This window comes from Mus pahari, chromosome 3 (genome assembly GCF_900095145.1).
Source record: "Mus pahari chromosome 3, PAHARI_EIJ_v1.1, whole genome shotgun sequence".
In the NCBI taxonomy this organism is placed as follows: Eukaryota; Metazoa; Chordata; class Mammalia; order Rodentia; family Muridae; genus Mus; species Mus pahari.
In genome coordinates this window covers 138,833,278-138,859,654 of record NC_034592.1, presented here as the reverse complement: position 1 = coordinate 138,859,654, position 26,377 = coordinate 138,833,278, and the positions used below count along the sequence as shown (strand labels likewise).

General features: G+C 50.0%; 1 protein-coding gene across 4 annotated transcripts in view; it reads right to left on the bottom strand.

Moving 5' to 3' along the window:
- The window catches only part of Epb41l1 (erythrocyte membrane protein band 4.1 like 1), a 125,048-nt gene that overhangs the window by 60,299 nt on the left and 38,372 nt on the right, over window positions 1-26,377 (bottom strand). Inside the window, exon 1 of one of the 4 annotated variants that reach the window (XM_029537145.1) lies at window positions 10,735-10,756. The exons of 2 other annotated variants lie outside the window; for them this stretch is intronic. The gene's annotated coding sequence lies outside the window, so the exon portion shown is untranslated. Of the gene's footprint in view, window positions 1-9,609; window positions 9,707-10,734; window positions 10,757-26,377 lie in introns of those variants that run through there. One more of the 4 variants, XM_029537147.1, reaches the window with a different exon arrangement.

Below are 26,377 nucleotides of genomic sequence, written 5' to 3'. Positions count from 1 at the left end.
GGGAGGGTATAGGGGACTTTGGGGATAGCATTTAAAATGTAAATGAAGCAAATACCTAATAAAAATTGGAAAAAAGAAAAAGAAAAAGAAAAAGAAAGAAAGAAAAGGGGTCAGAGGGCCGGAGACAACTTAAGTACCAAGAGATTCTGGGCAGATGTTTTCAACAAACAAGACTTCTTTCTTTTTGGGAGATCAAGGGGACATATCTCTCCCACCCCCTGGCAACAATGCCTACTGTGTTGGTGGGCTCATCTGTACTTCCAGATCCATAGTATGTATGCATGAAGCAGGAGGTTAGCCATCTGAACTGTCCCCTCAAGCTCCCACACCTGCAAATTCTGGAGGTGGGGTTGGCTGGAAAACAGGAGAGACACAGTGGTCAGCTGCCTTCCCAGTTTCCTCTCTACGGGAAGTGATGATAACTCTTCAGCTCCCTGTCCTGCTCCAGCTGCTGTGGAGCTCAGGTGACCCTGCTCCCTCATTTGGTCTGGGGACTGAAATTCGTTTCTGTCCTTGCCAGCATGGGTGCCTCAACCACTACCCATGGGCTTCCTTAACTCTCGTCTCCTGTGCACCAGCAGGTCCTTAGCTGAAGGAATCCTGCTCCCCAGCCAGAGTCCTGCTCCGGCTCCGGCTCCGGCTCCGGCTCCGGCTCCAGCTCCGGCTCCGGCTCCTGTACGAGGCATGCAGTGGGGGGGAGGGAGGGGGAGGCTGGAGGACTTGACATGGGATCTGGGAAGAGGCAGCACAGTCCCTCATGGGTTAGATGATATAGCAGGACACCTTCAGCAAATCTCTAAAACCCTTCCTCAGTAACTCAACTTCTCCATTTGTAAAATGGTGAGAACACCTCGATCTTACATTTCTGTGAGCTTTTATTACCATTAAGTCCCACAGTCAGTGCTCCAGAGACACTCAGCATCCTTACGTTTGTTCAAAGACCAACAGTTAACACTCACATTCCCTCAGAGAAGGAAATGCAGGACTTGTAGTTTTTGTCTCTGCGTGTCCATTGTTCCCGCTATGAACATGTACCACTTGAGAGGTCAGCAAAGAAAGTATCAGAAGCAACACCTAGGGAGGCTTTCTCTCTCTTCTGGAAGCAGGGCTCCATCCCACAGGGATTTCCCCCAGGCTGAGCACCAGCTTCCTCCGGCCACACTGTGAATGAATCGACAGGACAGGACAGGCTGAGCTCTTTCTGAGCCAGGCCCACATGGTCTAAAGGATCTGAGCCTCTGGTCATCCTTACAAGTGGGTGCTCAGGTATGGACGTGGCACTGGGGGATGACAATTTGTCAAAGGCCTGCGGTATCCACAGGCATTAAATTAAATCAAACAAAACAATGAGGCCACCACCCGCCAGCACTGGCTTTCTGTCTACAAGTCTCATAGGCTACTGAGGAGCCACAGAGGGATTTGCTGGTGTGGGACAGGGACCACAGGACAGCCTTGATCTGCAGAGTAAGGACATCAAAGAGGAGGGATACCTCCCGCTTGGACCACGCTAACAACTGCAGGAGGCAGCCAAGACCTCCTTTTTCAGAGTAGTCTGAAAGCCTTTCAGGGCTATACCTCACCCGTCTGTCCCAGCTGCCACACAGGGTGGAGGGTTTACTCCGGGCTGGATCAGGTAGCTGACATCACACAGTCAGCTTGAGTGCAGCTAGCTAGGCTGAAAGCCCAGGGATCATCCTCCCTCAATCCTGCTACATCCCATGACCTCTAACTTGCTGTAAACCACGAAGCCAACACTACTGATGCTCTGGACGAAGTCACAGTTGTATCAGTTCTCACATACACGAGCAGGGCACTCTACAGTTTAAAGGATTCTTGTTTTTATTTGGTTGATTTGTCTGAGTCAAGGTGTCAATATGGAGCTGAAACTGTCCTTGACCTGTGCCCTGATACAGCTTCCTGTGTGCTGGGATTATCTTAATGCCCAACTAGAATATTCTTCCAGAATTATTATCTTGCTTGGATCTCACCAATGAGTGGTAGTTGGTTGAAGGAGCACAGAGAATAGCAGTTCTGAAAACGAAGCCAGAGCTGAGGTCACGATTCCACTGGCTGGGCAAACTTGGACACATTCGTTAGCCTCTCTGGAAGCCCATGTGGAGCAGGTAAGATGGAAATAGCGCCCCTTGCGGCAAAGGCATTTAGTGAGAATGAAACAACCCGGAGCCACATGTCCCTGCTCACCCTGACACAGTACTTAACATACAGCAGGTGCCTGCTGGGGCAGAGGTGACCTTGGTCAGACAGACAGACTTGTCCAAGGACACAGGGCATAAGCTGAGGATCCAACAGGGAAGCTTATAGCACCCTAAAAAGCTGAGAGCGTTGCTGGTGAGGGACACACTAGAGGAGAGAAAGACGGGTCCTTTGAGTTCAGAGTGACAGGAAGAGGTTCTCAAAGGGAAGCAGGAAAAGGGAGAAGGAACAGACCTTCATGGGCAACTCATGGCCTCGAGGTTTCCACTTTCTCTCTTCTCTCTCTCTCTCTCTCTCTCTCTCTCTCTCTCTCTCTCTCTCTCTCCACTTGATTCCTAGAGGTTGCTTAAATACCAACAGAGTTCCCTTGTGAGTACTGCTGAGAACAGGGTAAAACAGAAAACCTTGAAAGCCCAGCAGCAGGAGGCTGGACAGACCAGCTAGGATTTATCCACTAAAGCCACTACAAAAGCATTATTTGCCTAAGGTGGTCATCTTCCTTGAAGTTCTGAGGCCTGAACCCAGGGTAGGGAAGCACCCACCACTAAGCTATGTCCTCAGGTGTGAACATCTGTGAGACACACTTATGCACATAAAAAATAACAATAAACCCTCAAATTAAAATGCAACTATAAAACAAGGATACTGTTCATGTCCTGACACAGAAATCTGCTGTAAGGATTCACATTGCATCTGGCTTCCTCTGTAGAGGAGGATTTTGGTGGAGAAAATGAGAACATTAACTGAATTGCCCTGATTTTTAAAATTATCTTTTGTAAAATTATATTTACTTATTTGTGTTTGTATATATATATATATATATATATATACACACACATAAATACACACATATATATAGGGGGGTGCATGTCATGGAAATGGGGTGTCATTTTTGGAAGTGGTTTTCACTAAACTTCTACCATGAGTTTCCTGAGAATGAAGATCACCAGGCTTGGGACCTTCACACGGTTGAGCCATCTCTCTGGACCGTCTTTGTAATTAAACTAAGAGGTCAGGAGGCAGCTCTGCTGGTAAAAGCACTTGCGGGCCTGACAACCCAGTTCAGTCCACGTGGGGATAGAAGATAAAATTAAACAGAATTAATTAACACGAAGCCCACTAAGGTGCTGGAGAGTGGCTCAGAGAGTCTGAGCACTGGCCACACAAGCCTAGTGACCTGGTGGGGGTCTCTAGAACTCACCTAAGAAGCCAGACATGGTAGTCCAAGTCTGTAATCCCAACACTTCTAGGAGGTGAGAAGGAAAGATGAAAGAATCTCCCAGAAGTTTACCAGCCGGGCAGAAGAGGGAAGAGAGCTCCTGCCTCAAAACAAGGTGGGAGTTGAGAGCCATCTCCCGTAAGCTGTCCTCTGACCTCCATTCCTGTGACATCTGTGTGTCTTCTCTCACAGAAATATCACACACACACACACACACACACACACACACACGCACTCACTCACTCAAAAGAAAAGTGAGTGAGTGAGAGAGAGAGACAGAGAGAGTTGCTTGAGTCTGTTTCCTTTATCTCTCATTGTACTTGTGTGACTCCATTTGATTGCTTCTCGCCTGTGTCTAATGACCCAACCCACCCTCACACCACTGTAATCTGGATGTTGGCGAGTTTTGTGAGGTCTTCCCATTTAACATCAATCCTATCACCTCACGGCCCCCTCATCACGGTGCTTTTCTGTGCACTAGCTCACGTCTAGCCTATATGCGCCTTAATGAATGTTCTCTGACAGTCCTAGGAGCAGGAATGTGGACTGTCCACAGTGAAGGGGAGGAAACCGAGTCTTAAAGACATCAGTTGATTTCCCAAACCCTCGCATCTGGTAAAAATAGGAATAAGACTTCTGCCCTGACCTGTGAGAGTCCCAAGTCCTCACACGGTGCCTTTCTGCTCTTCTCCCTCAACACTAACGATGGTCCTCAACTTGTGATTTTGGCTTTACGGGGAGATGAAAAAACAAAAAAACAATAGGCATGTAGTAAGGCCATACTCGGAATTTTGACCTTTCCCTGAGCTAAAATGAGCCACAGGTGCCCTCCCTTTGGCAAAACAAAAGCTGAGTCCCAGCTCTGAGCCCTCCCTTTGATGAGACGGTGAACACGAGCTCTACGCTGGACCATGGTGCTCAACTCAAAGGTTCGCTGTATTCAATGCAGTCTCAGTGTAGTGTTTTTTTTTTTTTTCCCTACACTGTTTTTTTAGGGTTGTAACTCCACCTCAGTCAAGGGGCATACATGCTGAGTAGTGAATGAGAAAAATGTGGTAAATAGAGATGGTAAGAACGTGGGAACTATTGAAACTTACAACGTGTATGCCTAGACTTCAGGCTAGCTCAGGCATAAAGGCCTCCAGGCTGTCCTAACTAAGCTCAGTTCCCAGAACCCGCGTGGTGGAGAGAAGCAATCCTAGAAGGTTATCTTCTGACCTCCACAAGCATGCATGCACACACGTGTGTACACACACACACACACACACACACACACTTCAAACAAACAAATGAGAACTTCAAAGCTGCCCCAGTGGTTAACAGCACTGGCTGCTCCTCCAGAGGACCAGAGCTTAATTTCCAGCCCCCATGTGGCGGCTCACAACCACCTATGCCTCCAGCCCCAGAGCGTTTGATGGCCTCTTCTGGCCTCTGCAGGCACCAGGCATGCACGTGGTACACAGACATACACGCAGGCAAAACACCCAGACACATAAAATAAAAGTAAGTATTTTAAAAAATTAAAGATAAAGTTTAAAAAGTACGTGACCTTGAACAAATCCCCTTCCCGCCGCTCCCCTTCGCTTTTCTGATCGCGAGCAAGCACATGGTAATGACAAAGCACGAAATAAGACAGGAATCCCGCCCTCAAGACGGACAGGGGCAAGCCTCCACCTTCTCATGCACAGGAAGCATCCACAGGAAGACCCACAGCATCGCTGGCACTGGGCAGTCATAAGCATGACACACAGAAGTGGGGCAAAGGACTGTGCAGCACCCAGATCCATGCTCTGAAAAGAGCAGCGGCCGTTCACGACTGCAAATTATTTTATCCAGTGTATGTTCCAAAACGTTCCCAATCATCTTCCTATTGTTGGACATTTAGTTCCAATTTGCTGCTATTATAGATGAGCTCTGACGGGGATTTATCCAAAGGAATTCATTCAAAAGAAAAAAGCCAGATGCTCAAATAAGATGCTGCCCAGCCCACAGAATGACTGACAGGGGACCAGCCCTTCTCTATCTCACCAAGCCTCAAACTGAATTCCCCATGGCTCTCCCCACCCCCACACCGTTCCTCCCTCAACCTGGCAAGCCACACCACATCCCACAGAGGGACATCTTAATGGAGCTTCAACCTTCCTCCCTTCCCGGCTCAACTCTCTGAGAGGAGGATTCTGTGCAAGGTCACAGTCCGGGCCTTCTCTGTGGGCCACACACCTGCCAGAGACCTTTCCCAAACACCAGCCCACCACACTCCTCTGCAGGCCAAATCCTTTCAAAGGTCCCCAGCATCTCCAGGCTCACGTCCAGCCTGAATACCTCAGCCTGACATTTAAAAGACAGAAGGGAGAGAGGAGAAATGCTCAGAGTGGCTGCGATGTGCCAGCACCGTGGCGAGGCTTTATGTAATAGCCACCATGAGGGTCCCACAGCCCAAAGCAGCAAAGTGATGTCCCCAAGGCCACAGAACTGGTCCCAAACAGAGTGAATCAGAGGGCTTGCTCAGAGACACAAGCACAAGCTGACTTTCCGAGTCACCTCTCAGCACCTTGGACCCTCCCTGGTCTTGACCTGTTGTCCTTCAAAGGCATCCATTTTCCTCCCACATCCCTACAACGCCCAAACTCTCACCTGGCATCAGTGTCCAGCTTACGGGGCCCACCTCTTCTTCAGACCTCCCCTGAGCATCAAATAGGCAGACACTGTAGTGTCCTCTTACCCCTGGGGCCAAGGAGGCTCTGTCATTCATGACTTGATAAGACTTTTGGGGGGGGGGATTGTGCGCGTGCGTGTGAGCACACCCTCAAAGGCCAGAAGAGGATGTCAAGTTTCCTACAGATGGGGTTACAGACAGCAATACCCAATATCAGTGGTAGGAACAAATTCTAGTCCTCTGCAAGGGCAGCAAACTCTTAATCACTGAGCCACCTCTCCAAACCTTTAAAATTTTATTTATCTTAATAATCATCATCATCACCACCACCACCGCCACCATCATCATCATTAGTGTGTGGGTGTGTGTCCCATGGCACATGCATGGCCATCAAAGGACAACTTTCAGGGGTCAGTTCTCCCCTCTGCTGTAGACAGATCCCAGGTCAGCAGACTTGTCCAGCGAGCCCCTGTGCTCACTAAGCCATCTCGCTGACCCTTTCTTTTTGTTCAGTTTTTGGTGACTGAATCTCACTAGGTGACTTAATGCTGGCTGGTGAGGAGCTCACTCTGTATTCCAAGCCAGCCTCAAATTCATGGCAATCCTTCTGCCTCAGCCCCTCAAGTTCTGCTATTACAGACATGTGCACCATGGCCAGCTTACCCAGTGAGACTTGAGACTTTTGAGAAATGAAAGGCATGCATCTGATTGAATGACTCTGGAGGGCACAGGCTGTCTGTCTGTCTGTCTGTGAAAGTTCAGGAAAGCGGCTCTGACCCAGCCTGCCTCCCCGACCCCTTAGCTTCCTTCAGTAAGCCACTGATGTGATCTAGAAAGTGGGAGGAAGAAAAGTCGTTACCTCACAGGGTTTTGAGAGGAATGTAGGAGTTGTACACGTAAGACATGAAAATAGTTTCTGGCATGTAGTAAGAGCTCAATAAATGTTAGCTGTTGCTATTCTTATCCATAAGTCTCCTTCCTACTGAGAAAGCAGGGCCAGCTTGCTGCCACCCCCAGCCAGGCACAGGTCCCTGCTGACAGAGATACTGTCCCAGCCGGTGCTTGTACATTTCCCTCTGTGTGGCTTCTGGCCGCTGGAGCCCTACCAAATGTAGCAGGGGGCAAGCAGGAGGGCCAGCTAGCAAGCAGAAGGCCAGTGCTGGCCCCTCCCACCCATCCCTCTTTGACCCGGCTTAAGGCCAGGGCTGCATTCAGCCCACAGAGCTAGCCTTGGCTTACCCTACTCGGTACACGCACTTTTCAATCTGGACCAGCCCTCGTCTCCTAGCTAATTACTAGGGTCCCACTGGACACTAACCAGGTGCTCCCAGACACTGTCCCAGGTATAATGTCATGGTAAAGAGAGAGGCTCCTACAGCCTCACACTATCCAGCTGTGTGACCTCGGGCGGGCAGGCAGGCTCTGTGAGCCTCCGTTCATCTGTTAAAAGTGTATAATAATATTATCTGATCGTGCTGCTGTGAGAGGATGCGAAGCACTTATCAGGGCATGGCACACATTAAGTGCTCAATAAATACCATCTCTCTCATCGTACAGTCACTAGTATTGCTCCAGGATGAAATGGTCATGTGCCTTTAATAAGGAGTGCAGAGAAGTCTAGACACGGTGTGAGGTTGGAGCCCCCCACTGCAGCTAGTCTAGTCTAGAGACCTTTTCTACTGCGACCCCCCTGCCCTCCAGCAGCTCAGGCTCAAAATGGCTCTGGACCCCAAGAGTCCTCTCCATCCTGAATACACCAAGAGGATCCAAGGCCCTTTATGAGCTAGTCTCCATTTGTTCATTTCATGGGAGCAGAGCCTGGAGGCAATATGAGGGCTCTCCCAAAAGGGGGCCACGGCCTCCAGCCTGCAGGGTACATCCTCTGGCAGAGTGCTATATAGGGAGCAGCAACCACAGCAGCCAGGGAGCAGGCATTTTTGGCAAGGAAGAAACCTTAATCAAAAAGTTTAAGTCCTCGACACATTAGTTCTGGCTCTCGCTTGAGAGCTGTGACCTTGGACAAGTCTCGCTTCCTCCCTAGACCTTTACCCACCTCTCTATATTAATGTCGCGAGCGTAGGGCCCAGCCTTGTCCTCATACCATAGGCTCTACCATAGAACCCCTTCAGGAAGCTCACAGAGCTGGACCCAGAGCACTGCCACAAAGCCCCACCCCACCCCCATGCTCTCCTCCAGGACTGCTGTCAGGTGTCCCCCGAATCCTAGAGGCTGTGTGCCTATAAGCCATAAATGTTGGGCATCAGTTTCTGGGGACATGGGATCTCAGGCTGGCCACCAGAAGCTATCTGCTCCATGACTGGCGACTGGCAGAGCATCTCTGGGCCACCATGACTGACAAGAAGCTGGTACAGGCTGCCTCTGTCACAAGCTCCATCTGGAGTCATGGATGGGTGACAGGCACACAGCACTTCTATTCTGTACACCCTAGCCTAGGACAGGAGCCTCTGGGGCCACCATCCAACTGCTAGGAGATTCTGGAAGGCTCCTGAGGCTCACAGAGACCAGGCTGATGGAACAGGCTGGCCCCTGCACAGCTCCAGAGAGCTCCTAAATCCAGCCCTTTTACACTCCCACCTTGGTGTGCAGGAGAGGTGACATGCCAATCCAGAGTGATGTCGGAACACGTGGTTAGTTCTCCCCCCCCACTCCCCACCACCCAATGCATCGCAGAGCTCTGGGGGAAACAAGAAGCAAGAACCATGGCTGGCAAGAGAGAGAGAGGCAGCAGCTTCAGGATGCTTCTCTGGGTGCTTGTTCCAAAACCATGGACTCTCAGGCCCATACACCAGCCGGGGACTTCTGCACCCAATAAATACCATAGTGGTTTGAGTCACCTCCACACCTATACCTGTCGCCAAGACACCCCCCCCCCGCCCCCAGCCTCTTGGGAACTTGACCTCTCCAAGTGTGAAGGTTCCAGGTACAGTCAACACACACGAGGCATGTATCTCTTATCAGGGGGTACAACTACCAGTCAGTCTGAATCATCAGATGTCCTGGGGGATAAGGTTCATACACCCAGCTCAGGCAGGGACAGGAGGAGGGATGGGGAGCCAAATCAAGTGAGAAAAGGGTCTGTAAGCAAAGGATGAGGAAGATACCGAGACCAGTATCCAAGCAGCCAACCTCTAGCCAAGATGATATTGTCCTGTAGCATCAGAAGCCTAGAGAAGAAAACCAGAGAACCCCGGGCCACCAAAGGAGGCACCTCGGATGGCTTTCCAGAACAGAGTGGGCCAGCTTCCTGAGCCCATCGTCCAGCAACGGCTCATTCTACACCAAGGTGCCAGCTGACACCTCTGTCTTCTGGCACTGAGGAAGCCGCAGAGGTGAGGGGACCAGCAAGGGTCTCCCCAAAACTGGCCAAGGGGGCCAACAGCCTTCAGACTCAGCTCCTAATCTCACCCTCTCTCTTCCCCCATGGCTGGAGGCTGGGCCTAGATTGTAGCACATCCCGGGTCCCCCATGCCATCTCATCACCGGTCCCCCACGTGCCTACCTGGGCCTGGGGGTCCCCATCTCGGGCCGGCTGGGCGAGGGCCGGTCCCCTCGGCTCCTCCGGGCCCGCAGGCCGCGGGGCGGGGCGGCGCGGGCGGGCTCTGCGGAGCAGCCTGTTCCGCGACACCCCCGCCCGCTGATGGATGCCGACTGCAGCAGCGGCGGCGGCCGCGGCGGTCGGCGTGCGCCGGGGGCTGGGCACCGTGCCCACAGCCCCGGGCCTGGCGCCCGCCGCGCGGCCCGCCCCCGCCGCGGCCTCCGCGCCCAGCCCAGGGGCGGCCGCGAGCCTGCCTCCTCGCTCGCGGCGCCCAGCCCCTGCCTCCGCCTCCTCCGCTGCCTGCCTTGCCTCCTCTGCTCTTTCCCCGCCACCCCGCGGTCCACTGCGGGACGAGATGGCCGTCTCCGCCCTGGCCCTGGCCAGCCGGCCTCCTCGCTCGCTAGCTCGCTCGCGGGCTCTCTGGGCCAAGCCCTAGTGGGGGCTCAGGGAGAGAGGGAGGGGGAGGGGAGAAGAAGGAGGAGGATCCCTGACTCAGAAGAGGTGACTCAGCCTCTGTGGGCCTCCCATCCCACAGAGTCGGGTCCCCTTCACTCCCCTACCGATCCCTTTCACTCCCCTGCAAGCTCAGCGCGGGGACAGAACCCGCCTGGGACGCAGCGTTCTTCTCCCAGTAAGGAATCCGCAAGGCAACTGCCTTCCGGGAATCATCCGGCATGATTGTCCCTAGGGTGGGTGTGCTCCCCAGTCCCTATGTGCCTCGGTGACCATGACAGTAGTGTAACAGCGAAGGAATCCTGTAGGGGTTGAACCTGGGTAGAGATGTTTACTATATATAAGGACACGCGGTCGTGTGTGCTCCCAGGTTCTACGAAGGGGCCACAGAGGTCATGGCTCCAAGCCAAGCTAAACCTTACTCCTCCACTCCAGCCGCACTGTTACAACTCAAAAAGCCAGTTCCACCTCCCTCTTATCCAAGCCTTTGGCAGGCACAGAGCACTTTGGAAAATAGAGGGCCTGGGTTCCAATCTAGTTCCGCGACTGGTTCTGCAAGTACTCTTGGCAAGCGGCAGCCATGCTCCAGGCTTCAGTTTGTAAACTGTGAAAGACAGGATTAGACTTGGACTTTACCTGTCCCTGGGATCCAGTGTGTGGGGGAAGACTTGAGAGAAATGGCAGCAACTCGTACATGGTCACCAAAGACGGTTATGGTGGTTCTACAATGGCAACCCATGTGACCCTCACTCCTAAACATCACCATCAGCCCCAGGCATGCTCGGCTCTTTTTTCATTCTTCCAATCACCCTGCAAACCTATTAAGTGCAAGCCGATGTCTGGGCCATAGTACTTGAGCCCTCTGTCACACACACACACACACACACACACACACACACACACGCGCGCGCGCGCGCGCGCGCGCGCGCGTCTGTACTATCCTCACTGGTCAGAGAGTGGGGGAGATGAAGAGGGTGGGAGAGGTAGGAAGTGGGTGTCCCACACTCCCTCCCCCTTCCTTTCAGATACAGTAAGATTGCAGCCTCACACCTAGAATCTAATAGACTATGCTCAACCTCCAAGCCAGGCCTTTCCTTGAGTGTGGGCAAGTCCCTTCTTCATTGGATGCCTCAGGAGTTGTCTCCTGGCTGCTGCCTGCTGTCCACTAATCTCAGGAGTGGGCAAAGAGCAGAAAGACACTAGCCAACCCCACGCCAGACAAGAGGTGGAAAACCAATCAGCTTAAGCCAAGTGGGAGGAGCTTCCTCCCCAGACCATATCCCCCAGGCATCCAAGGAGCCTCACACAGGTCCTAGGAGTATGGCCTCCAAGTAAATCACTGGCTCTCAAGGGTATACACTATTTGCGCGCGATGTTTATTCAAATTAATGACTGGAACAACCTGCCGAACTCAGGAGTGCCGACAGAGGAACTCGCTGCTGCTCCGCGGGAACAGCTGTGGGAAGGCCTCCCTCGGGCGGTTTGCTTCCAAGCTAACCTTTCCCCTTCTGCTTTCTCAAGCACAATCTCCCAAGGCTACAGAGCCAGGCCCTCCCCATCCCTCAGTTTAACTCTTTCCCAGACACTCCCCTTCTCTTTTCCCCAGACAGCATTGCCACCCCCCATCCCTCCCCTGGGGCAGAGAGCCTGGTTCCCAGCCTCCTTGGCTCTCAACTTTCCCAGGAAAGCCCAGGCGACTTCAGGACCAAAGCAGGATGTTCCCAGATTTCATTTTAGATTCATACCCAAAGGGCCCAATTCACTTCCGGTCAGCGGCAACACGCTGGAGGCCGGGCTGTCCCTAGAATGATGTCTGTCTCTGTTTCTGTTGTTTTTATCATTATTTTCTGTGATTCTCTTCTAGGTCTATTATTAGCACTTTCCAGTTTGCAAAGTACTTGATTCCACAGCATCATCTGAGTTAACATCACCCACCCACCCCCCCCAAGTTATAAATAAGTAGCCAAGGCCCAGAGTGGTGAGTGATTTGGTCAAGGTCACTCTGCACAGTAATGGTGGCTCTTGTCCCCTGAGCCTGGCACTAGCCTGGGATTAATTCCTGAACCAATTCTCCAGTCCTTTTTGCAGTTGAAGCTATGGAGCCTCAGAGAACTGATGAGGTGCCAATGCTCACCCGCTGATAGATGGCAGGACTAGAATGTGACCAGAGAGCCATCTGATGCCAAACACTGAGCCTTAACCATCACAGACTCCCCCCTTGCCTCTAGGTCTGCACTAATTAACCCAGGAGCCGCTCGCTGACCACCGGTGGCTGCCAAGTACCCGAAATACACAAATGGAAATGTGCAGTTAACGTAAGACAGATAGTAGATCTTGATGTCTGGGTATTAAAATTAAAGAGAATGTTTATATATCTCAGTAATTCTTGTTTTAATATTATGGGACCAGGCATGTTGGTATGGAATCCCAGCACTTGAGAGATGGAGGCAGGGGAATCAGGAGTTTGAAACTAGCTTGTCTCAAAATAAAGTAATTAACTAAAAGTTATAGATATGTCAGATTAAATAAAATCTCATTAGGATGATTTCATTTGGTGTGTGTGTGTGTGTGTGTGTGTGTGTGTGTGTGTGTGTGTTTCTAGGGATCCAGCCCAGGATCTTGTGCATGCTAGACAAGCACTCTACCCCTAAGCTACAACCTCAGCCCTGTATGTAGTGCATGCACAGGTACATGTAAGTGTACATGTATGTTAGTGCATGTGGGATACATCAGATGCTTTCTATCTGACCTTTTTGAGACAAGGCCTCTTCACTGAACCCAGTGGCTGGACTAACCAGACTGGCTGTGAACTCACAGAGCTCCATCTCTGTCTGCCTCCCAAGTGCTGGGAGTAAGGCATGGGCCACACTCGGCATTTTTTTGTTTTTGTTTTTGTTTTTGTTTTTTTGACATAACGTTTTGCTTTGTCGCCCAGTGTTCTGGGCTTGAACTCCTGAACTCAGGCAGGGGATCCTCCCGCTCAGCTTCTTGAGTGCTGAGACTAAGAGCATGTGTGAGCTGCTTTTTTGTCTCTGTAATTGTATGTATGACTTGCACATGTGGCTCACACAATATTTCTTTTGGTTAGTAGGCATTTAGATACTCTGAAATCCTAACAGAGCCCATGGAGATAAGAAAAGGTATCTTGAAGGAGGGGCAGCTATAATACACTGGATTAAAACAGAGCTCACACAACGAGGGTATTTCAGGGCAAGGGATCTGCAAGACATCTGGCTCTGACCTCAGAGGGCAACAGGGCCTGGGTGGGCTAAGCTAAGCCCCAGGCAGCTAAGAGCTGTGCCAGAGGGAGGAAGCTACTGCAGCCAAATTTTCTAAAGCAGCGTGTCCCACAGGCTTGGGAAGCTCTGCCTGGCAAGGCTGGTCTCCCTCACTGCTGGCACTGAGGGCACCGCAGGGCGGCTGGGTCCAAGTGGAAGGAGAAGGCCGAGAAGAAGCGGCACACACAGGGCAGGGACCCTCACCTGCTAGCTGCCCCCCTCCACTTTACTAGGAAGTCTCTGCAAGCCGCAGTTCCCAAGGGTCTCACCTCCTCTTGAACCTTGCCCTAGATTGGAACCGAAATGCTCCCACATACAGTCTGGTGTAGACAGCTGTGTATGCCCCAAAGCTGCATGGCAGGCCATGAGAATAAGGCACTAACTAGTTCATAGCCAGTACAGTGTGCTGGATGGGCCAAGTTGCCCATGTGAAGGGCTGGTACAAGCTGGGGACATTCTCCAGTACAGGAGCTCCACGACCTTGTCAAGGCCTTGACTGTCCTGAACCTGGGGTACTACAGGCACTTCTGCTTAGCGCTGCTACAGGATCACAGGACATTAACCACCAAGGGGCCTGGCAGCTCAGATGCTAAGACCCCCTCAGCTACCTTTGCAGTATCCTTGCTCTCTCTCTCTCTTTAAAGATTGATTGATTGATTGATTGATTATATGTAAGTACACTGTAGCTGTCTTCAGACACTCCAGAAGAGGACGTCAGATCTTGTTACAGATGATTATGAGCCACCATGTAGTTGCTGGGATTTGAACTCCGGACCTTCGAAAGAGCAGTCGGGTGCTCTTACCCACTGAGCCATCTCACCAGCCCATCCTTGATCTCTCTTAAGGGCACATATCTGGGCTGGAGAGATGGCTCAGCAGTTAAGAGCACTGACTGCTCTTCCAGAGGTCCTGAGTTCAATTCCCAGCCACCACATGGTGGCTCTCAACCATCTGTAATGGGATCCAATGCCCTCTTCTGGTGTGTCTGAAGAGAGCAACGGTGTACTCACATACGTAAAATAAATAAATCTTTTTTTTTTAAGTGCACATGTCCTCAAGATTGTATTCTTTCCAAGGAAAGCCCATCCCCACTTTCTGCACCCCCTCTTCTATGCTTGCCACACCCTTGTCTCCTTCAATCTCTACTTCTGAATCCAGGTTCAGTTGTCAAAGCGGGGCTCTGGCTTTAAACTGCCTCTCCTCTCAGGCAGGAAGCTTGCCCTCCACTACCATCTGGGTAGCCACCAGCAAGCCCTGGACACAGCTGGACTTCCTCGTGGTATGGACAGCTGACTATTGCTGTGTATTTCCAGGAGCACATCAAGGGGCAGAGTCTGCCTACCTTCCCGGTGAAGAGTCTTCAACATTGCCTCAAACTCACCTCAGCTTGACTCTTGAGACCTTCGTTTCGCCGGCCTGATCTCTCCTTTGTGCCTCACTCAGCCTTAGTCTCAGAAGCTGTGTGATTTGCTCTATCAGACTGATGGCTCTGGGTCCCCAGCCTACAGTAGCTCTGACACATGCTCGCTCTCTCACGAGCTTTATCCTCTGCTTGGATGGATTTTTCCCTTCCCCACGGTCGCTCTTCTAGTCGCTGTCCAGGAAGTCCTTCCTCAGTCCCTCCTGAGACACCCCCCTATGGCTAGTTACAACACTGGCCTTTCCCAGTGGCCACGGGTTACGTGACCTGCAAAAGGCTCTTAACCCCCTGGTACACTGTTGCTTTAGGAAAGATGCCACTTTGCATCTTTCCAACCACAAGGACCCATCTTGGTCGTCATGTCTGCACACTCTGGTCACCTTAACCCCAGAGCCAAAGGTCAGGAAGCAAGGGGAGTCAGGAGGCCACCCGCATGTCACGATGCCTCGGGATGAGTTCCGGCGCCTCAGTTTCACCTTGGCTACAATTCCTTCTGGGGCCCCTATGCTTCAGGCCAGTGTCTGGAAAATATGCCTTCCTCTAGGAGTCTGGGAACCACACTATGGGGGCTGACTATAAAAAAATGTGGCCACGTTCCCACTGGATACAGACTGCCACCCAGCCTGTCAGGGGCCAGAAGTGTCAGCTGAGGTTTCACTGTTGTGGCTTCTCAGGTTCCTTGCAGTCAGAGATCTCAAAGAGCATCACATAGAGGCTGGAGGAGGGAGGTGATAGGAGAAGAAGAGCGGTGTCTGTGTGCCTGTGGTCCCGGTGTGGGAAGAGGCTGCAGCATCATGACCAATCAGCAGCATCTTTGCAGGGTGTTAGAATCCCCAGCTACAGGCTGGCATGGTGCCTAGCAATTTGCCTACAGTTTCCATCTTAAATCTCTCACTACCCTGTAAAGCAGAAATTACATATCCACCTTGATTTTACAGGGGATGAAACTGAAGTCACTGGTCCAGTGTGCCTTTGGTAATAAAGCGGGGACCCAAGATTCAGCAGACTACCTGACTCGGGAGCTTGTGTTTGTCCCCGATGACCCTGCACTCATTTGGCTGAACACAAATGTACTGTAAAGATAATGAGATGTTTTAGGTCTTGTCGAGAGGCGATTTACACAAGGCACGTGTCGATTCGTGATGCCCTTATGTGCGTTCTTTTTATCTGTTACGATTCCAATAATTTACATGTTGTGTGTGTGTGTGTGTGTGTGTGTGTGCAGGCCTGCATGAATGTGCAAGAGTGTGTAACATCTAAAGGAGCCTTAGCTACTCTTCTGAAGATGATGTCTACATGGTTTGTTTGTTGTTGTTGTTGGTCAAGATTTATTTATTTAATTTATGTGTATGAGTACACTGTACCTGTCTTCAGACACACCAGAAGAGGGCATCGAATCTTATTACAGATGGTTGTGAGCCACCATGGGGTTGCTGGGAATTAAACTGAGGACCTCTGGAAGAGCAGTCAGTGCTCTTAACCACTGAGCCATCTCTCTAGCCCACAGGGATCTGCCAGCTTGCCTCTTGTTCCCTGGCACTGAGTTTACAAACAGAGGCCACCAGACCTGGCTTATTTAAAAACAAAACCAAAAACATGAATCCTGGGCATCTAACTTGTATCTTCAAAATATCTCCACCGCTCAAGAAAAGTGGGCTTTTTTTTTTTTTTTTTTTTTTTTTGAGATAGGTTCTCCCGATCTTCACCCATCCTGGAATTCACTATGTAGATGAGGTTAGTGGACACACAGATCTGCCTGCCTCTGCCTCCTCCATGCTGGGATTAAAGGCATGAGCTACCATGCCTGGCCTGAGAAATTAAAAACAAAATGTTTTCTATAACCTGGATATTTTTGTGGCATGAAATACTCTTAGCAATAGGGTCTCAAAAAAGCAAGATGTCTCTTTGTTTCTTTCCAACCATCTCTACATTCAAACCAGAGCCAATCTGAAAAACCTCATGAACCACCAAACCAGGCCAAACAAGAATTCACCTGCTGCCCATCGCTCTGCTGACAGGCATTTGCTTGCCTCCCAGTCTCCGCCCTGGGACCACCCAGCCAATATTCCATTTGCACAAGCTGGCGATGCTCAGCAGGCTTTGCAACCTTCTCCTCATCCATCCATCTGCAGAGAGCAGACGGCCAGACCGGTCGCTGCACCACCACTTAATCCCAGCTTTAGTACATCCAGGCCCCAAGGTCTGGGTGTACCCATCTACGTGTACCAGGCCAGGCTGGGTAGAGAAAATGTCTGCGTGTAAACACAACCTTCTGCTTCAACCACTGCTCGGACTCCCCTGGCAAACAGGGTCCTCTGTGGCTTTTATCTCCCTGCCCAAAATAACCATTGGCTTCCATGGCTCTCTGGACCTGGATCAGACTGGCAGGGGCTTGGGCAGCTGGGGGATAGGAATGACACTTTATCATCTTTGCTTTCCCAGTGCACCAGTGCCAGTCTGTGGCATTTATCTAGCTCCTCTGTATACTTGGAAGGGATCTGTGGTGGGAAGGAAGAGCTTGCTATGGGAAATGGTCACATGATCTCAAAGCTCACAGTTCAGTAGAAAATAAGATAGGGACCCCAGCCAATTGCAGCAGAATACAGAAATCAGGAAAGATGCAAAGGAAAGATGTTTGGAGGAGTCTGGAGAGGAAAGAAGCTGGAGAAAAAAAGCAGACGTCAGAGCTTTCAGGAAGAGGTAGCACTTGGACAGAGCTCTGAAGACAGAGCTGCAGAACAACCTGGACTGAAAGCTCACACAAAAACAGGCAGGGTGGGAAGGACATGGTAAGTACAGGAAACTGGGCACGCGTGGCTTGGCCCCTGGGTTGCTGAGCACTGAGGCTGGGGCTGGAAAGGCAGATGGTGCCAATCAGAGCCTTGAATGACATTCCAAGTGGTTTCCTGCCCGGTCTAGCAGCTAGCCACATGTGACCTATATTTAAACCAAAGAAAATGAAACAAAATGTAAAATTCACAGCCACATTCACTCAGTGGTGATCAGAGCGGACACTGAAGGTTTGAACCAGTTGGTCATTGCAGGAATTTCTACTGCAGAGTGAAGGGAGACAACAGGAGAGCAGGTTAGGACTTGGGGAAGAGGCAGGATATAGCTGGGGATGGCTGATGCCTGATAGGGAATGATTACAGGGTAGCAGAGGTCAGGAGCCAAGATGAGAGCCATCACACCAGTCCAGCAGAGATCAGAATGCACTCCTCCGGTGAGAAGGGTGAGAGAGCTCGGTGTCCAAGCCTCATGACCTGAGTTCAGACCCCCCAGGCCCCAGTTAAAGCCAGGCAAGGGCATGTATTTCTGTAATTGAAGTGGTGCACATGTCCATAATCCCAGAGCACACCTACCTGGGGGGATGGAAAGACAGGTCAATCCCCAGAGCTCAAGGGGCAGATGACCAGGTAAACACTGTAGCTAAAATAAAATAAAAAAAGAATCTTATCTCAAACAAGGTGGGAAGTAAGGACAGAAATTCGAGGTTGTCCTCTGACCTCTACATGTCTGTGGTGATACAGATGTGCCTGTGAACATGCACACATGCATACAAACACAGAAAATAAAATAATCCTATCTCTTCTTCCTATCGGTAGGCAGAGGGGCAGTGGTTCTCCGTGTGTTGTCCCTGCAGCAGCAGAATCCCCTGGAGCTTAATGGGTGTGGGATCCTCAGAATCCACCCAGACCTACTGAATCGGAAGCCAGCTCAAGAGTATCCCTCCGTTCCCCTGTCACTCTGACAGATGCTAACATTTGATATCTGCAGCATAGAGCCACACCACACAGTTCCAGAGCAACCGTGGCCTCCGGAATCAGGGGACTCGGCTTTCCATCCTGCCTCGACCATTCCGTGGGAGTGTTTAATCTCTCTGTGTCCCTGTGTCCTTGTTACAGCTCTGGGTGGTCATCCTAAGGATTAACAGAGGTGATATATCGCACATCTTAGAAAATGTTCAACTGAGCCAGCCCTGCTGACACACGCCTTTAATCCCAACACTTGGCAAGCAGAGACAGGAGGATCTCTGTGGGTTCAAGGACAGCCAGAGATACATAGTGAGACCTTGTGTCAGAAAAAAAGAAAAAGTAGAAAATCTAATTAAATCAAGTATTCAATGGACATTACTTGGAAGGCAGAGACAGGAGGATAGTGAGTTTGGGCCAGCCTGGGCTACAAAGTAAGACCCTGTCTCAAGAAGAAAAAGAATAGAGACAAACAAACTTTTGAGACAAAGTTTCTCTGTACAAGGGACTCCCTGAAGCCTATGCATAGCTCACCTTCTGGGTCCTTGAACAGATAAAAATATTGGCCTAGGTGGTCTCTAATCATCAATGATAAGTCCCCCCTCTGCCTGCGCGTGTGTGTGTGTGTGTGTGTGTGTGTGTGCGCGCGCGCGCGATTCCTATCTAACTTAAAGAAACTCTTTCTATGTATGCACACATTAGAGTGAGATACACCTTTTCACTTTTGTTATATGTATTGAGATGGGATCACATTCTATATCCCATGCCAGCCTCAAACCTGGAAATCTTTGTCCTGCAGTAAAAGAGCCCACCAAAGAAGACTTGAAATGGGCTTCGGCAGAACACAGTTGGACACTGGATCCTTGCTCTTTCCCTCTCAGAACCTGTCCCAGCCTAGCTGACTGGCTCCAGAGTTCCGCATGAGCATGTCGTCCTGAAACCTGGCCCCCTCTGCTGCTTCCCCCCAAATAAACAGATTGTCCCTAGCTCTGCAGAACAGAAGGCGCAGAACCTGGCTTGCCTCTCATCCCCATCCCACTCCAAATCCTTGGCTCAGAGGCCAACCAATCCCAAATCCCATCCCAACTCACCCCCCACTCCCACTTTAGTAACCAAGCCAATGGCTGTACCTTTGGATTCCTCGTAGTATGGTCCCTTGGAACAGACCAGGGTTATTTTCAGAGGACAGGTGACAGTACATAGGGTAGTAGTTCTACTGTTAGAGCTACAACTGCCACCACCAGCTCCCATGGATCACTGCCCACCATGTGAATGCCCTAGTCTGTCAACCTGGCCAGGGAAGCCATGCCAACCTCTAGGACGGACGGCTTGGATTACGGACCATGCTTATCACACCAGGACCAGCATGGCAGCAGGGAAAAGGGAACCAGGTGTGAAGAGGAGCAGCCAGACTGGGGCAACAGACCAGCACAATCGGCCCGACCAGGGTGAGCCAAGGCAGTCTGACTCCACAGGTAAACCCCTGTGACACAGTCCCTCCAATCCTGCCGGGCCAGTCAGGGGGTCCCTTAGGGGTGGCTGTTGTTGCCTCGTCCCTTGCTACCTACCACGCTACCGTGGTCTGGATATCAAGGACTCAGCATTAGGAAACTGTACCAATTCAGACATTGTCAAGGAACCGGAGGGCAGAAGCAGGTAGATGCCCAGGATTCGCCGGCCAGCCAGTACCACCAGCCAATCTGGAGAGCTCCAGATTCAGTGAAGAGACCCCCCATCTCAAAAATTAAAGTGGGGAGCGACAGAGGGAGACAGACAATGCCAGCCTCTGGCCTCCACATGTACACACACATGTGCAAATAGATATCAACCCACACATGCACACACGACACGCGATCGAGTATTACATACGCATACAAAATACTGATGAAGAGCTAATGCGTTGCTAAGTGGTCATGGCTATCATACAGTTAAACATGGCTTCAAACTTGGAATCCTTTTGCCTCAGCCACCCAAGAACTGGGATCACAAACCTGAACCATCACATTCAACTAGAAAATCATTTGGGGCCGGAGAGATGGCTCATTGGTTCAGAGTGTGTGCTGCTCTTCCAGAGGACCTGAGTTCAGCCCCCCAGCACCTACATCAGGCAGCTCAACAACTGGAAACTCCAGCTCTAGGGGGTCCAGTGCTCCCTCCTGGCCTCTGTGGGTACACATGCACACACACTAAATCTTTTTTTTTAATATATATATAAATTGTGTCTATGTGTAAACACTATGCGTGTGGAGACCGGATCTCTCAATGGCCTGGGAATCCCCAAATAGACTAGACTGGTTGGTCAGCAAGGCCCAAGGATCTCTGGACCTTCAGTGTTGAGATTACATGAACATGTCACCACACCCAGCTTTAGAAACAATAACAATAACAACAACAACAACAACAACAACAGCAAAACATGGCTCTGGGATCAAACTCTGCTCCTCCTGTCTTCTGTTTGTTTGGTTGGTTTGTTGGTTTGGTTTGGTTTTTAAAACAAGGGTTTTCTGTGTAGCCCTGGCTGTCCTGGAACTGGCTCTGTAGACCAAGCAGACCTTGAACGGAAAGAAACGTGCCTGCCTCTGCCTTCCAAGTGCTGGGATCAAGGGCGTGCGTGCAGCATCACCACCTGGCACTTGTGTTTTAAAATACATAACTTTGTAATGTTACCAGAGGTTTGTTTTTGTTTTTTTTTTTTTTTCATCCCAATGGGATCATTTCATTTTGCTTGTTTGGGGTTTGTTTTCCTTATTCTGCGGCGTATACGTGGACAAGTATTATTATTATCAGAGAGACTGCACCATCATCTCTGGCCACTCACACTCAGTTTCTGGCTAGAACTATTCAAAGTCCTTCCTGGAATCTCAACAGAACCCCCGATGCATCCCCTCTCTGCTTTTGAACTTTGCTGCCCTTCCCAGCCACTCCCTGGAGTGTTACTAGTTGGGAGCCTGGCTAGCAGGTCCCCATCATCTTCTGACACAGGCCCACAGTGGAAGTCCACTCCAGGGCTCCACGCCGGTGAATCCAGCCTGGTTTGAGGGACTCCATTTCCTTCGCTGTACAGCAAAGGAAAAAAAATCAATGATAAGAAACACTGTCATGACGGCAAAGCCACGTCTGCGCTTGCTCTTACTCCCTGTAGGTCACATCTGAAACCACATCGTGCAGTGGATAGAGCCCATCCTGCAGATGAAGAACCTGACCGGGGCCCAGCAAGCAGAGCAGCCACATAACTTTCCAGAGCCACACCATGAATCGGGACGCCAACTCTGGTCTGATTGTGACATGCAGCAAGCAGGAAGAACTGAGCAGCCTGTCCTCAGTCCGTGGTCTACAGAAAGAGTAGGGTTCTCCAGAGTCTCTGCTCCAACCCCTCCTCCCTTCCTGGCAAGGATCCCAATGGCTGCACCACCATCTCCTCCCAGAACCCCACAAAAGCCCATCTGGGGTCACGTGCCCTGCATCCCTACATCAACCCACCATCATCCCCTCCCTCTTCTGGCAATGGGTCCTGCTGCCTCCTCGGGTCTCCTAGCAACAAGACATCCCACAGTGTCACTGTTCACCACCTCTGGGCTCTTCCAGCTGGGCCTGTCCCTCTCATGGAGGTCACTGCACCCACAGGGGGTAGATGGAAGCAAAGCAAAGAGGTGGAGCCAGCCTGCATGGCCCCCACGCTGGGCCTGCTCCCAGCCTCCACATTGGGGGCATGGGCTCTGGCTGTGGCGACCTTTTTTCGAGCTTACAACTAAATGCTGACAGGGACAAAAAAATGGAGCCAAATCCCAGGGTTTCAATTCTAGTAGACTCCAACTTATTTTTGTACTTTTAAAATACATGGATTCTTCCTACTAGAATATTTAATATTCAAAGCAGTAATGAAAAGCACTAGCAGCAGTAGGCCTGGGGCTATAGACCAATGGTGGAGTGCTTGTCTAGAGGCGCAAGATCTCAGGTTTGAGCCCTAGAAACACATACACACCAAAACCAAGCAAGCATCAGCAACAAGAGCGCCAGGACAGCCAGAGCTACACAGAGAAACCCTGTCTCGGAAAACCAAAAGGAAAAAAAGAAAACTCTTAACAATGATTAGCTAGTTAGCTAGGGCTGGAATGTAGCTCTGTTGGCAGAGAGCTTGCCTACGGTGCTTGAAGCCCTGGGTTCAATGCTAGCATAAACCAAGCATAGTCTACATACTTCTAATCCCAGCCTTTAAAAGGCGGAGGCAGGAGGATCAGAAGTTCAAGGATATCCTTGCTATATAGCAAGTTCCAAGGTAGCCTTCAGTACAGGAAGCCCTCTGCAGACAAAACAAACCTAGACAGCTACTTTATCTTTACCTAATGCTCACAACCACGCCTACGAAGTAAGCACTTCTATTTCTATCTTCTGATCACTAACTTGCCTGAAGATACCCAGCTCTGTGAATCTGAACAACTGTGTCCTTCACCAGCGTGCATGTTCTTGCCATTGGCTCTCTTGGAAAATCAACTGGCCCTCGTCTCTTAGTGCAATGGTGGGAGAAGGAATGCGTATTCAGTCTCTGTGTGGATTTACTGAGCATCTGTTGAGTGAGCTACGAATGCAGGAAAGTGCATCTTCCGCACCATTGGCTAGAAGTGCTGTGTATGGTGGCTTCTCAGAAATCATTATGCTATTCTCTCTACTTTTCTATACATTTGGAATTCTCCACAATAAAAAAGCAAAAAGATGGCAGCCAGCCTGCAAATTTTAAGGCTGTCTCACATGAGCGGAAATCCACAAAAATCACCCAAACTTTGGGATATTCTGCTTTGACAGTTTTGAAAGTCAGAGAAGGGCAAGTGTTGTGGAATCTTTCTACAGAATTTTCAAGAGAAAAATCTTATGTTGTTGCCAAGAATCTGAGAGCTAGGAGAACCCCAACCAGGTGGGCTGAACCCTCCCCTGACTCTTCATGGGAGTACAGTGTCCCTGCCCCCAAGGAGCTGGCCCGGGCTGGTTCTTTGACAATCTACAAGCTGGTGGCCACATGATGTGGTAGGAGATCCCGGCAGCCACTATGAATCTGGAGGTCTATGATTAGAAAGCAAATTACAGGCCTTGCTCTGTCGGTTTCCAGCACACAAAACCGTCCTGGCAGTCAAAGGGCTTTTACGGAAGTTGTTCAGGGTTTCCAGCGAGCGTGAACACAGGAGAGGCAGGAAAATGGTGGGGATGTGAGCGGGAGGGAGAAACAGCACCACCGAGGCAGAAAATTGCCCAGACAGGTGGAGCTGGGACCGCAGGGAGGCAGCAGTTCACGACAATTAAAAGCAGGCTTGGGCAGCCGCCAGCTCTCAACTCTGCCTCAAGGCTTCCGAGCTGTTCGGCTTTGAGCAAATAACCAATCTCTCTGAGCTTCCATTTGTCAGCCATAAATTGGAGATGATTTTATCTGCTATACCCAGTTGATACAGAGCAAGAACAAGACAGTATATATCAAGTATCTGACCTAGTTCCCACCACATGATTGATAAGACACAAGAAACGCGGGCTTTTAAATAAGTACTAATGGGGCAGGGGAGATGGCTCAGTTGGTCAATCACTTGCCTTAAAAGTATGAGGGTCTGAATTCGGATCCCTAAAACCGGTATAAAAAGCTGGGGACACAGGCTCTAATGCCAGCAACCATGAGATGGAGGATGACAGACAGGTCCTTGTAAGCACGCTGGTCAGCTAGGCTAGCCTGTTCAGGAAAGTCCCAGGTCAACGAGAGACCCTGTTTCAAAAAAAAAAAAAAAAAAAAAGGAAAACTCCAGAGGCTATCCCCCTCCCCTACACACACACACACACACACACACACACACACACACACACACACACACACACACACACACACACACACACACACGAACATGCACGTGCCCACACCAAATATGCACTTCTGAGTATAAATCCAAAAGAGGTAAAAACCCCGTCAACACACACACACACACACACGAACATGCACGTGCCCACACCAAATATGCACTTCTGAGTATAAATCCAAAAGAGGTAAAAACCCCGTCAACAAGACAATTCTATAGCCAATGCTGCTGCTGCAGTTATTCACAATAGCCAAGAGGTAGGGAAAAGGGTGTCTATTGATAACAAAATGTGGCCCACACAATGAAGTATTATTCTACCTCTGAAGGAACATGAATGACCCTTAAGAACATTATGCTAAGTGAAACAAGCCATTCATAACAAGACAAGTGCTGTGTGATTCCACATACGGGAGGCTGTTAGTCAGATTCATACAGGCAGAAAAGAGAGTGGTAGTCGCCACAGGCTGAAAGAGACAGGGAATCGGGAGTTATTGTTTAATGAATGGAGATTCAGTTTTTCCAAGATAAAGAAGTTCTGGAGAGCCAACAAGGAGGCTCAGCAAGTCAGAGTCTCATACCTGATGGCCTGAATTTGGTCCCCAGATCCCAATGTGGAAGAGGAGAACCAACCAAAGCTGTCCTCTGACTCCCAGCATACACACACACACACACACACACACACACACACACACACACACGGTAAATTTTAGGACATGTGTATTTTGCTACAATTGAAAGAAAAAACTTAGTGTTACACGGAGAAATATGAACAAGAAGAAAAGACTAAAAGCCAAAGACAGAATGAGTATAACACCACAGTAATGCTGAGATGTACCCAGGCATAGTGGCACATGTCTTAAATACCAACAGGCAGATGGAACTCTGTGAGTTCAAGGCTACCCTTGTCTACACAGCAAATTTCTGACCAGACAGGGCTACACAATGAGACCCTGTCTTAAAAAACAAAAGGTAAAAAGAGAGACACACATCACATGGTCTGAAAATTCAGCCACTTCACCTCCTTAGCGACAGGGGCTTCCAGTTTATCATGTCATTCCTATGGTGTATAGGATTAAGTTTAAGTTTACATGGTCAAGAGTTTAATTACCCAGCAAGCCTAATAATTCTGTATAGTAGCTATAAAGAATGGGTAAATGCCGGACAGTGGCTACGTATTCAATCCCAACACTCAGGAGGAAGAGACAACCAGATCTCTGAGTTCAAGGCCAGCCTGGTCTACAGAGTGAGTTCCAGGACAGCCGGGGCTACACAGAGAAACCCTGTCTCAAAAACAGAGAGACAGACAGACAGAGACACAGACAAAGAGAGAGATAGAGACACACAGAGAGACAGAGAGACAGAGACAGACAGAGAAAGACAGAAACAGAGAAAGACAGAGACAGACAGAGAAAGAAAGAGAGAGGGAACTTTGGGAACAGAGACCTGGGTTCAAATCTCAGCCCTGCTGGTTCCTAAATGAATGGCTCTGCAATTATTCCTATACTAGAGTAAAATAATGGAGGCAGGGCTAAGAGCTTGGTTTACAGGATTTATGGTACAAAATACTTACTGATGAGAAAAATGAAGGTGCCTGCTACACAGTACTACTGCATTAAATACTATGGTGGGATATACTGGACTCCTGACTTATATAATATGGTAGGAAATACTGGACTACTGCCTTAAACACTGTGGTGGGATATAATGGACTCCTGTCTTATGTAATATGGTGGGATATACTGGACTACTGTCTTAAACACTATGGTGGGATATACTGGACTGGGGTTTAGTTGATTGACTGATGTGGTGTTGGGGCTTGAACTCAGAGCCTCACACAAGCTACATGGAGTATATTTTCAGAGGGCAGCAAGAAGGAGCCCTGGTCTCAAAGCTCTTGCTTTCTCAGTTTCTCTTTTGAAACTGTGGACCATTAAAGCCAGCAAGAACCCCATTTTACAGACAACAGGATCAAGACCCATCAGGAAATGACATATCCAAGGC